The 12447-nt window shown below is 46.6% G+C and overlaps 1 long non-coding RNA gene across 3 annotated transcripts; it reads left to right on the top strand.

Annotated features, from left to right (window-relative positions):
- The first annotated feature begins 256 nt into the window (after window positions 1-256).
- Window positions 257-9164, top strand: LOC122470815. Of its 3 annotated transcripts, none has more exons than XR_006294001.1 (3): window positions 257-478; window positions 4992-5072; window positions 8640-9164. It is a non-coding gene; the product is annotated as an uncharacterized LOC122470815 (long non-coding RNA). The 3 variants fall into 3 exon arrangements; XR_006294000.1 differs by lacking the exon at window positions 8640-9164 and adding an exon at window positions 5195-5598 and having other exon boundaries at window positions 260-449; XR_006293999.1 differs by having other exon boundaries at window positions 263-449.
- The last annotated feature ends 3283 nt before the right edge of the window (window positions 9165-12447 follow it).

Here is a 12447-nt window from a genome sequence, read left to right as displayed (position 1 = left end):
ACCAACCATGGTCATAGACGTATTCACTGGGTCATCTAACAGTGTTCGAGTGCCGGCCACGATATTCGACGGCCACCTCAAAGGTAAGGGAGGCGATGGGCCCAGTCCTCAACGCCCACGTAATCGCGTGGGGGAAGGAAGCGTAGGGACAAGCGTGGGAGACTCGGAGGTACTTGGCAACGGGCCGCACCAGCAAGGTTGGTCCGCAGTGGGGAGGGGCCAGGCCGGGTGGGTGGGAGGATAGGCTGGGAGGGGAGGAGTCGGGACAACAGGCCAGCGGAAGAGGAAGTTCGGGCTCCCAGCTTGGCCCCGAGGCAGGTGAAGCGCAGGGCGGGTAGTGGGATTACACTGTCGGAGGCATCCGACAAAATCCGGTGGAGATTCGGCCAACTGCTCCATCCTGCAGTCGGGCAGGGGGCTGACGAACCAGTGCAGCCGAGGAAACAGCAGTGAGTGGACAATGACCGCAGCCGCCAAGGTGGGGGGGGGGGGGGGGAGGGACGGGGACGTCCTTGTGGGGGACTCAGGAAGGGCACACGGCCCGCGTGGTTGGGCCCGACCCTCGAGCCTTGCATTTGCTGCTCCCCGTGGAGCCCCGTGCCAGGTACTTGCACGACAGCCTCAGAGACTTCCAGTCCGAGGGCAGTAAGCACGCATTTATGAATGATCTCACGCTTCGCCCCTCCCCTGGGTGCAGCTGCCTTTTGATCCACAAGTGGGAACAGATGAGGACCGCTTGCTTTTTGGAGATGCCTGCTCTCGTGCCAGTGGAGAAACGGAAACTATTTGTTGTGCTCGGGGTCTCAGCCCTTGTTCGGAGGATCCCGGCGACACATGTGTTCCTCCCCTCCTGGGTCTCACAGGGACACCTGAAACGGATGTTTTCACCCTAGGGCGAGTTGGGGCAGATGAACGAATACGTCCCGTTTGGTGGCAGGACTGGGGTCTGTCTACCTGCCCCCCTGACATGGTTCTTCAGGGCAGTAGTTAGGGCGTGGCTTTCCAGTAGCCAATCCTATATTCAAGCCTTTAGTATACAACCCAGTGGTCTCAGGGGTCTGGTTTTGGTTAAGCTCGGGAGAGAAGTGCCCCGGGGCGGAGAGGAGAGCTAGACCTTGGCAGTAAGTGTATTTGTGCTTGTATTGCCCGGCCCAAAGCCTGCACTGAGCTGGCGCCCCGTGAAATGTGTGGAATGAACACTTTGTAATAATAAGGAATTAGAGAGGAAACCTTTCAAATGGTAAATGTGGTGTCTAATCCTTTCTATTTTGCTAAATATCATTTTGGATATGGTTCCTAATACTAAAGTGGTTTTAAGTATTTTTAAGCATGATGCTATTGCATTAAGCTTTACTTTGGAAAAAAAAATGTACAAAATTAAATGGCTGAAAGCTGAGCTTTCTGAGTGCAATGCACCCACAGGGAAGTTTTTTCTTTAGGGAAAAAGCTACAGGGGAGGCTGAACAGTCACTGTGTGACCTCACCTATTAATGCACATCAAGTACTTAGAAAACAATAGAAAGAATCTCAAAGCCCATCACCAAATTGATAGAACAAACAATAGACCCTTTAGACTTAAAAAAAAAAAAAAAATGCAACAACAGGGGCGCCTGGGTGGCTCAGTCAGTTAAGCGTTTGACTCTCGACTTCCGCTCAGGTCTTAATCTCATAGTTGGTGAGTTCGAGCCCCACAGCGGGCTCTGCACTGAGTGAGGACCTTGCTTGGGATCTCTCCCTCTCTCTGTGCCCCTCCCTCACTCTCTCAAAAAAGAAAAACCAAAACAAAATGCAACTACGACTGGGTGAAGCAAACAAAGTAGGGATTTTTCGCATACAGCCGTAACAGCTACAGGGTAGGTAAGTGTCTGTCTACACGAGTTACGTGCACCTGGTTTCTAAGGGACAGGACTCTGCAGGATGTTGGAAGTCAGTGCTGCAGCTGGTGTGCGAGTCTCCGAGATGAGGCTTTTCCTGCTGTGTGCCCTTCTCTCCAGTATTGAGAGTCCCAGGGAACAAAACAGATTAAATCATCACGTTAATTCTGTGCACGGGGCATGAAGAACAGTGTTCCCCTTGGAAAAGTAAAAGGCATTAAAATGTAGACAAGGCATGCTCAGAACCTAGGACGATGCCTCTAACGTCCAGTGTGATGCCTCATGATAAGTGCAGAAATAATTGCAGAAGGAAAGAGGGGAGAGACTGGGGAGGGGAGAGAGAAGAGGATGGGGGAAGAGGGAGAGAAGCACAGCAAGAACCCCCCCCCCCCCCCCCCGCATGCTCAGTCCCTCCTGTGAATCCCCCAGATCGTTAACAGTGGCAACGCCCGTCCCGCCTGGACTTTTCCTCTCCCTAAGTTCTAAAGTTCCTCCAATTCCTTGCAAACCATCAAAACTTAACTTATTTGTTCCTTATTTACAAAGGGCCCCCTGACCGGCTACTGTGACAGCTTAAGGAGATGAGGTGTTAGTGGCTGATCATAACAGCACGTGTTGTCCCCAATCGGATGACATTTACATTTAATTGTGGCCTTGAATGCCGGCAGTAGTAATCCTAGAGAGGTAAGAATGGCTACCAGGAGCCTCCGGCTCAGCGGGGGGCCTTGGGAAAGCTCTGGGACGTGGTCATGAGCTTCCACTGACATTTTTATCACATCCGCCAAGGGCAGCTGTCCTCTCCTCGGGGGCAGATATATATCTGAGTGTTCCAAAGTGGGCAGTTGGGTATTCTTTTGAAGGTCCTCTGGGAACCCACGGTAGCTCAAGTTTGATTTTCCAAGAGCAATAAATCCAGATGTTTAATGAAAAAGTCTTTTAAAATTTGAACTCGTTTTCTTGTTTCTATCTCAGGGAAGGTGGAGGGCAACTGGGGAATAACCCTCCTCGCCAAGCCTTCTTTTATCTTCTTTATTTAAAAAGTTATTTTAAGGGGCGCCTGGGTGGCGCAGTCGGTTAAGCGTCCGACTTCAGCCAGGTCACGATCTCGCGGTCCGTGAGTTTGAGCCCCGCGTCGGGCTCTGGGCTGATGGCTCGGAGCCTGGAGCCTGTTTCCGATTCTGTGTCTCCCTCTCTCTCTGCCCCTCCCCCGTTCATGCTCTGTCTCTCTCTGTCCCAAAAATAAATATAAAAAAAAATAATAATAAAAAATAAAAAAAATAAAATAAAATAAAAAAATAAAAAGTTATTTTAATTTACTTATTCTTGAGAGAGAGAGAGAGAGAGTGCATAAGCAGGGGAGGGGCAGAGAGAGAGACAGAGAATCCCAAGCAGGCTCCACACCGTCAGCATGGAGCACAGTGTGGAGCTCAAACTCACAAACCGTGGGATCATGACCTGAGCGGGAATCAGGAGTCCGTCGCTTAACTGACTGAGCCGCCCAAGCGCCCCCTAAGCGATCTTTTATGTATGTGAAGACAGGAATTAAGTGTCATCCATTCTGAACAATATGACCTCTATTTTTCTAGACTTCTTTTAATAGGAAGTCCTTTTGCACCTGCTTTAGCATATCCCCTTTTCCTGGGTTTGCTCCACTTTCCCACATAACTTCTAAATTGCAGGGGCGGTGCCTACCTGCACCACCTGTGGTTTCCTTTGGAACGCCAACAGCAGGTGCAGCCCACACCTGCTGTGCACACACACACACACACACACACACACACACACACATCCACCACAGAAACTGCTTTGGAGATGGGGTAAAACAAAGAACATATAACCCTGTTGCATAAAAATGAGGGTTAGAAGGATCAAGGTTGTAGATGTGCGGTCCCCTTACTGAGGTCCTTGCTCCCTTCGGGGGGATGGTTCAGTGGTCAGATCCCTGCACAACTTCATACAGACTCACTTGTGAGGGGAGCCCTTTGCAGGCTGCCCACTTTCTAACTGGGTTCAGGACTCCCAAACCACACCCTTTGCCACTTCATGGGGATTCCTCTAAAACCAAGATACCCTCTTACATGGCCACAGCACAGTTATCAACTGCAGGCACTTAATATCAACACCATAGTTTTAGCTAATCTCTAACCCATGTTCCAACACCGTCCATTGTCCCAGGAACGTCCTCCGCGCATTCAGTCAGTCCGGGATGCAGCCCGGATCATGGTGTGCGTTCAGTTGTCATTTATTCTCCTTTACTCCGAACGCTTTCGCAACTGCTCTATGCCTTTTACGACATTGACATTTCTAAGAAGACTACTTATATGTTTTTTTAACTTTATTTTTAAGTAAACTCTACACCCAATGTGGGACTTGAACTCTTAACCCTGAGATCAAGAGTTGCCCACTCTACCAGTGGAGCCAATCAGGTGCCCCCAGCCTACGTATTTTATAGAAAGTTTCTCAGTTTGGGTATATCTAGTGTTTCCTCATGATTACATCAAATAGATTTTGAGGGCTTCTCCATGGAAAGTTAGAAATCATGTAGTGCACAGCATGGTGACTATAGTTAATAGTGTCGTATTGCATATTTGAAAATAGCGGGCGGGGCACTGGGATGGCTCAGTCGGTTAAGTATCTGAATCTCGATTTCGGCTCCGATCGTGATCTCCCGGTTCGTGGGTTCGAGCCCTCCATCAGGCTCTGCACAGACAGTTTGGAGCCTGCTTGGGATTCTGTCTCTCTCTCTCTCTCTCTCTCTCTCTCTCCGTCCCTCCCCACCCCCTCTCAAAATAAATAAATAAACTTAAAAAAAAAAAAAGAAAGTTGCTGGGGGAGTGGATCTTGAAATTTCTCATCATGAGAAAAAAATGTGTAACTATGCAGGGTGATGTTAACTGGACTTATTATTTCACAGTATACACAAATATCAAATCATTATTTGTATGGTTGAAACTAATATAATGTTATGTCGATTATACCTCAAAAGGAAAGACAGACGGAAAGGAAAAACTCTTCCAGTGCCTTCCGTCTCCTTGAGGATGAAATTTACACATTTACCAAGCCCTACAAGGCCTTGCTTCCTCAATACTGATCCTTGGCTCTCTCTCTCTGCCTCAGGCCCTTTGCACTTGCTGGTACTACTTCCTGGTATGCTCTTCATCCCGATCATTGCTTGTCATGTTCCCTCATTTTATTCAGGTACGTTTAATTACAAGCCGAAAGATAATCTCAGATTCCAATCCACAGCATTCTTTCATCGTTTGGAGCCCTCCTTTCCTGCCAGATTTCTGAGAGCCTTTCTCTGTTTCCCACCCCCGCAGGGTACACGTGTGTGTGAAACGCTGATTAATACTTTGCTCTTTGGAACCAACCGGGTGTACCTTCAATGTCCAGTCTTTTAAAGATGGGAGTTTGGATTTTAGAGCACTGACTGTTAATTTACGTGACAGTGACATCTAGTGGATCACTAATGACAGTCGGAGCTAAAAGCTCTAAAGATCAGAGGAGGGGCAAAACAAACATCAGCCACGAACAGCAAAACTCCACCCTGATTCCTGGATAGATGCTCTAGTGAGGTCTGGAGAATCCAGTGAGATTTCTGTTGATGATGTGGCCATTGATGGGTTAAGGATATCTGAAGATTTAGGTTTCACTATGCCTGTTGGGGATGGAGCATGGAGGACAAGCCTAAATATGAAAAAATGAGAGAATTTGTTGTGTGGGATAGCTTAAGCTGCTACAGGTTCATTTTTCAAGAGGTTGATTTATCACTCAAAAGCGAGGGGTGGGTGGCTCAGTCGGTTAAACGCCCGACCTCAGCACAGGTCATGATCTCATAGTCCGTGGGTTCAAGCTGTGCTGACAGCTCAGAGCCTGGAGCCTGCTTCAGATTCTGTGTCTCCCTCTCTCCCTCTGTACCTCCCTCTGCTCATGCTCTGTCTCTCTCTCCCTCAGAAATACACATTTAAAAAAAATTTTTTTAAAGGTGATAGGAACATGAAATCAGTGCATGCTGTCACCAAGTGGTGGTAATAATTCAGAAGTGAAGTAAAATTTTGGTCATTAGGTGGGCTCAGCTGGAAGAAATTAGCAAATTTTGCTCTTGATCTGAAATCAAGAGTCAGAGGCTTAACCCAGGTGCCCCTAACAGCAAGCTTTAAAATATAAGATTAAGGAACAGTTTAATAATTATTATAAGTTTGGACAATTTATATCACAATGAAGAATGTGCAAGTCATGTTCTCATGTTATGTTCTCACTTCCACATGAGCAAAGCATGTTATCAGACTTTGTTCCTGTTAATCAAAAATTTTATTTTGCCTTTCTCATATGATGCCTGAGATTGAGTAACTTTTCATCTGATTTCATTTTTTTGGTGAATTGTGCCCTTGTATTTTGCCCATTTCTCTATGAAGCTAATGACATTTTAAAAGTTGATTTGTAGAAGCTCTTTATATATTAGGGTAATTGGCTCTTTAGCTGAGATATGAGTCGCAAATATTGTTTCCGGTGTCTTTTTACCTTGCTTTTGATGGTTTTTCCCATGTAAAATTTTCTTATCGTTTGGGTTTTTGTGTTATAAAGACATTCCCTTCTCTAAGGACTATAAAAGAAAATTATTGCATGGTTTTCTTTTAGTACTTTTATTGTTTATCTTTTCTTTTTAAGTATATGATCAACCTAGAGTCTGTGAAATAGTGTTCTCAGTTTAATTTGTCAGTTGCTGATTGTCCAAACATCATTTATTCAATAATGTACTTTAAATGTCACCTATCACTTGGGTTCTGCTTTGCCCAGGACTATCCTGGTTTTTACTTGTTGTCCTGGCATAGTTTTGAATTGTGTTCTCTTTCATTCTCCACTGTGGCCCGGTTTGAATAATAAATTACACGTTTATCTTCCTACTCATGATAAACGAATACAATACACTTGACCAAAATTGACCCATGGTCAAATTTTACCCCACTGGCTTACTTGTTTGTGCTCTCTCCCCATATTTCTTTTTTCTATTATTATTTTTTTAACATTTATTTATTTTTAAGAGAGCAAGACAGAGCACGAGCTGGGGAGGGGCAGAGATGGGGGGGTGGGGTGGGGGTAGGAGACACAGAATCCAAAGCAAGCTCCAGGCCCTGAGCTGTCAGCACAGAGCCCAACACGGGGCTTGAACTCACAGACCTCGAGATCATGACCTGAGCCAAAGTCAGATGCTTAACTGACTGAGCCACCCAGGGCGCCCCCCCACCCCTCCTATATTTCTTAAGAGTAGGACTAGTCTCTTTCATAGCCTCGGTATTTTCCTTGAAGCAGTATTTTTATCTAATCTACTGTCATATTACAATTTTGTCAGTTGCCCTAATCATCCCCCTTATAGCATCCCTGTGCCTCCCCAAGCGCCTCTCTCCCTGCCACCCCACCAAGTTTATGGTCAGATCCAGTTTATGGTCAAGCATTGGATTTACTTGTCGTGTCTCTTTGGCTTCCTTTAAGCTAGAATTGTTTCCCTTTTATGGCATTGACACTTTTGAAGAATGCGGTCTTCCCCCACCTTTTTATTCCAGAACATTCTTCATTTTCTGTGAATCACAGCCATTCTTAATTACAGAGCTCCACTACCTCAGTGGGGGCTGAACAAGAATCGATAGCCGTATCTCCTCCATAATCTTCCCAGAGAACTGGATCTCAGGCTCCCCGAATGGATCTGGTCAGTGAAGTGAGTGAGGGAAGGCTTCACACACTGGCTCTGGGACCCCACTCTTTCCCCATCCATCTTTGATCACTCTCTCCTAGAAAGTCCTTGGCTTGGCAATTGGTTGATCCCAAGTCTTGGGTCAGAGGGATGGATGTGGTAGGTTCTGAAATGGGGAGAGTCTTTTCAAAACTATGGGGCCAGAAGAATTATGGTACCCACTTACCTGGCCTCGCTCTGTCTGATGTCCCTTCCTGCCTCCCTCCTGCCCTTCCCTAGCCTCCCAAGCCTCTCTAGTCACAACCACTGGCCTTGCTCTGTATCACCTAAAGTCATTCCAGGTGCCTCCAGGGACACAGGAACCCCCCCTCCCCCATTAAGAATCATGTCCCCTTGGGGTACCTGGATGGCTCAGTTGGTTGAGCGTCCAACTTTGGCTCAGGTCATGATCTCGCAGTTCACGAGTTTGAACCCTGCGTCAGGCTGTGTGCTGGCAGCTCAGAGGATGGAGCCTGCTTCAGATTCTGTGTCTCCCTCTCTCTCTGTCTCTCCCCAGCTCACACTTGGTCTCTCTCTCTCTCTCTCTCTCAACTAAATAAACATTTTTAAAAAATGTAAAAAGAATCATGCCCCCTTACGATCTCTCAGTACGTCTCTCTCTAAGGCCTCAATAAACTGTTTTCCCAAGTCAGACTCAGAGCATTCTTGGACCAAATGGCATGATCCTCATCTGAACAAAAACTTCTTCTTTCTTACATGACTGCCCCAAAATATTTGTGCCCCATTAGGATTGGAGAAAGATCTCCTCCAGACAGCCATCCCAGGGAGCCTGGAGGAACCCTGGTAAATGTAGCTTTTGCTCACCAGCCCAAGTTGCTGTAAGGGCCTCGCTGGAAGAAATCTTGGCAGGAGTCTCTCCCCGTGGACTAGTCTCTATATGGCTCCCCACTCAGCTTTGCTTATTATGGAGCCTGCTTCTGCTTCTCCCCATCTGTGTCCTGAAGGAGTCCCAGCCTGCGCGACCCCCCAGTTTGCCGCCCACTGATTGCTTTCTTGTTTGACCCTTGATCTTGTAGACGAGCACATGCTGAGTCCCCACTCTGCGGAGCCCGCATGAACCTCTGGACCTCTGACCGACCTGCCCACTTCTTTCCTAAATTTTGACTTCTGAAAAGATCAACACAGCTAAACCACTTCCACCTGGCAGGGAGAGGCCCCTGCCTTGGCATATCCCTACCCACTGGAGCCCTGACTTAGCAGAAGTTCTCATCACGGGAGATCCAGGAAAGTCTCTGAAAGAAGATGCCGGGGTTCCCAGGAACACCTTTCCTGAGTCTGTGCTATGATTAGGGCATCTTTGTTTTACGCACCTACGTGAAGCAGACATTTTTGGCAATGCCTTTATTCTATAGAACGCCAGCTAGGTCTAGGGCTGAGAAAAGCACCATGTTTATATGCCCACAAATTTTCTCAATCATGAGCAAATTATTTGCTCCTCGCCCCATGAAAAAAATGAACTTTCTCTTTTGAGAGTTTGGAGAAAATAAAAAAGCGAAATTAACCAATCAAAGAGAGCTTGGACAATAAAGTGAACAAAGACATTTGCTTTCCAAAAGCGTGTTTCAATATTTTATCTAGAAAAATCTTCCCAAAGTTATAAATAGCGCCTAGCCATGAGTTCCAGCATCAACCTCGGAGAAGTGCTTCCAGCTTTATGACTGAGTTTGTGTGCCTGTGGCCAAAGGGATTTGGAATGGAAACTTTTTTTTTTTTGTCGTCTGGCTTATTGTTGTTTCCTTCTGTGGCCACAGTATTTGTCTGGGCCATGGGATTACTCAATCAATCAAATATTTATTGAGTAACCAGACAACCAATGGAAACACTAGACTTGGATCATATTGTACAGATCATACTATCTGTCTTAAAGTCTTTTTTTTTTTAATTTTTTTTTTCAACGTTTATTTATTTTTGGGACAGAGAGAGACAGAGCATGAACGGGGGAGGGGCAGAGAGAGAGGGAGACACAGAATCAGAAGCAGGCTCCAGGCTCTGAGCCATCAGCCCAGAGCCCGACGCGGGGCTCGAACCCACAGACCGCGAGATCGTGACCTGGCTGAAGTCGGACGCTTAACCGACTGCGCCACCCAGGCGCCCCATGTCTTAAAGTCTTAAGGCAGTTGTGCTCACTAATGGTCATCTCTTTTTTTGGGAGCTTAGAAAAGGATCCATTTGGGAAAAGAGAAGTATCCATGCAGAAGCAAATACATTCCTATGACTTTTGGCAAACAAAATATTCGCAAATTCCGTCGCCCTGTTCTAATATCTATTTATAAATGCTTCTCTCCATTCTAGAGGTTTTCTCTGTAATATGTGGACCATGCCAATGACATCCTTTAAAGCTGGAAGTTTTGAGAATTAAATTCTGGTTTCCTTAATTTACTATAGGAATACATCCCTAGAGACTGTAAGTCCAACATAAATGATGTGTGTGTCGGAAGGCGAGTATATACACCCTTATGTTTTTTGCTAAATGGGTGTAGAGTCACGAGTGCTATTTATCAATATTTCCGCGTCTCCTCTTTTTGGGGACGTGAAAAGATGTCAGTCGTCTGCCCACTTGAAGTTAGGGTGGTAGGCCAGCTGACTGCTTCGGCCAGTGAAATGTGAGCAAAACTGAGAGGTGCCCCTTTTGGGTAGGTGGTCAACTTCTCATGTTCCCTTCCATCTTCCATGATAATTGGTAATGTTCTAGCCGGTAGAGATTTTATCAGCATGCATCCAGAGGAGAGAATAAAATAAAGAAGGGTCCCCCACTGACCTGAAATGGACATGTAGCAAGAGAGGGAAATAATGTATTCTAGGCCACTGAAATATCAGGGTCGTTTTTCCTCTAGCATAGCTTTGCATATGCTGAATAATACAAAAATCGGTCTATAGAAGTGGGCCACTGCTATAGCAAAGACCTAAAACAAATGACCTAAGGGCCAGGTAGGGGGTGGCAAGGACACTATGCCTGCAGTAATTTGGGATGTACATTTTACTCCTGCAGCAGGGGCCAGTGAAAACCCAACCCTGCGTCAGGGGACCCATGAAGGGTATGGCCATCATACTCCTTACTAACACCCGTCGATGCATTAAGGTGTCTTTGAGCAAAGTTCCATTAATGGTGTGGGGTCCAAAAAATCTTCTCACTTGCACAGAATGGCTTGGGGAAAAGAGACGAAGTACATACTCAGCTCTCTCATTGAAGCCTGATGGCCTCGGGGAATTGAAATTAAACTGAGAAACAGAGTCATGGGAGCAAGAAAGCAAAGAAATACAGTAAACACGAGAATTCTGTCTCAGAAAGAACTTTGGCCATTGCCATGTGGAGCTGATGGGAAGACGATACATGAGAAGCTATTTTTGACAAAAGAAGTATTAATCAGGGGTACCTGGGTGGCTCACTCGGTTGAGCGTCCAACTTCGGCTCAGGTCATGATCTCACAGTTTGTGGGTTCAAGCCCTGCATCAGGCTCTGTGCTGACCACTTGCTCAGAGCCTGGAGCCTGCTTCGGATTCTGTGTCTCCTCTCTCTGCCTCTCCCCCGCTCACGCTTTGTCTCACTCTGTTTCTCAAAAATAAATAAATGTAAAAAAAATTTTTTTAAAAAGAAGTATTAATCAGCCTGGACAAAGCAGGTGGTGGTTATTTAAGACTGTGACTTTGAGGGGCACCTGGGTGGCTCAGTCAGTTGAGCGTCTGACTATTTTGACTCAGGTCATGATCTCATGGTTTGTGAGTTTGAACCCCACGTTGGGCTCTTTGCTGACAGCCTGGAGCCTGCTTAAGATTCTCTCCCTCTCTCTCTTTGCCCCTCCCTCGCACACGTGTGTGTGTGTGTGTGTGTGTGTGTGTGTGTGCTCTCTCTCAAAATAAACACACTTAAAAAAAAGAACATGACTTTGGGTCTGTAATCAACTAAAAGCAGGAAGTGGGCTGAGAGCTGCTCATCCCAGGGAGGACGTATTCTCGTCGCCCACTTCAAATGCGGCCAGAGAAGAACGAAAACGGAAAACTTTCAGAAGTTGTAGCCAGACTTCAGGAGGACGACTGGCCGAGGCACCTTTTCCCAGGAAGCGATAGGGGAACACAATCGAGGAACTTTCCCTCACCCTGGGAAGAGCCCTCAAATCTGCCTGCCCCGTGGGCGTTAGAATTGCTGTGGACCAGTGTCCCCCACTGCCTCTCTCGTCCCCGCTATGTGTGAATGGAGGCACTTAACTGTAGTTCACGTGGACTTGTTCTATCGTTGAAGGGTGGTTGTGGGGAGGGCAGAAAACTTGACTTTCTCCTTCGTGGGTCCCTGAAGCAGTAGGCACCATATCCAGACCTGTTGTAAAAATGGCTCTGCATCTCCCCAAGTCCTGGGTGAAGAACCAAAAGCCACGTTGGGATGAAACTTGCTGTCGGTATTCCTTGGAGGAAGAGACGGGTGTATTTTACAGGCAGAAAGAAAAAGTGAGCTGAGTGTTCAGTAGCAAAAAAGGGCAGACTTTAGCAGCCGTTGGGATTGTTCGATATTTCTTGTTTTTTTCTCTTTCTAAGCTTAAAAGGAATACAGCCATCTTGCCACCTTGACGTTCAGCAGGCCGTGTGACTTGCTCTGGCCAATGAAACACAAACGAAGTGATCTGCGTCGTTTTCAGGCAGAAGACTTTCAGACGCAGTATTTGACTTGCCTTTTTCCCTTTCCCCTGCCATGGCAACCAGCGAAGTTCCAGAAGGTGGAGGCTCTGGAAGCCTCGGTTCCCAAGTGAGGACAACACAGAGTAGAGAGTCTTGCCCACCCAACATGGACATACAGCACCAATGAAAAATAAATCTTCATTGTTTGTTACTGCA

Source organism: Prionailurus bengalensis, chromosome D3 (assembly GCF_016509475.1).
Source record: "Prionailurus bengalensis isolate Pbe53 chromosome D3, Fcat_Pben_1.1_paternal_pri, whole genome shotgun sequence".
Taxonomy (NCBI): Eukaryota; Metazoa; Chordata; class Mammalia; order Carnivora; family Felidae; genus Prionailurus; species Prionailurus bengalensis.
The sequence above is the reverse complement of the archived record's forward strand: the minus strand, read 5'-3'. Positions and strand labels throughout refer to the sequence as shown.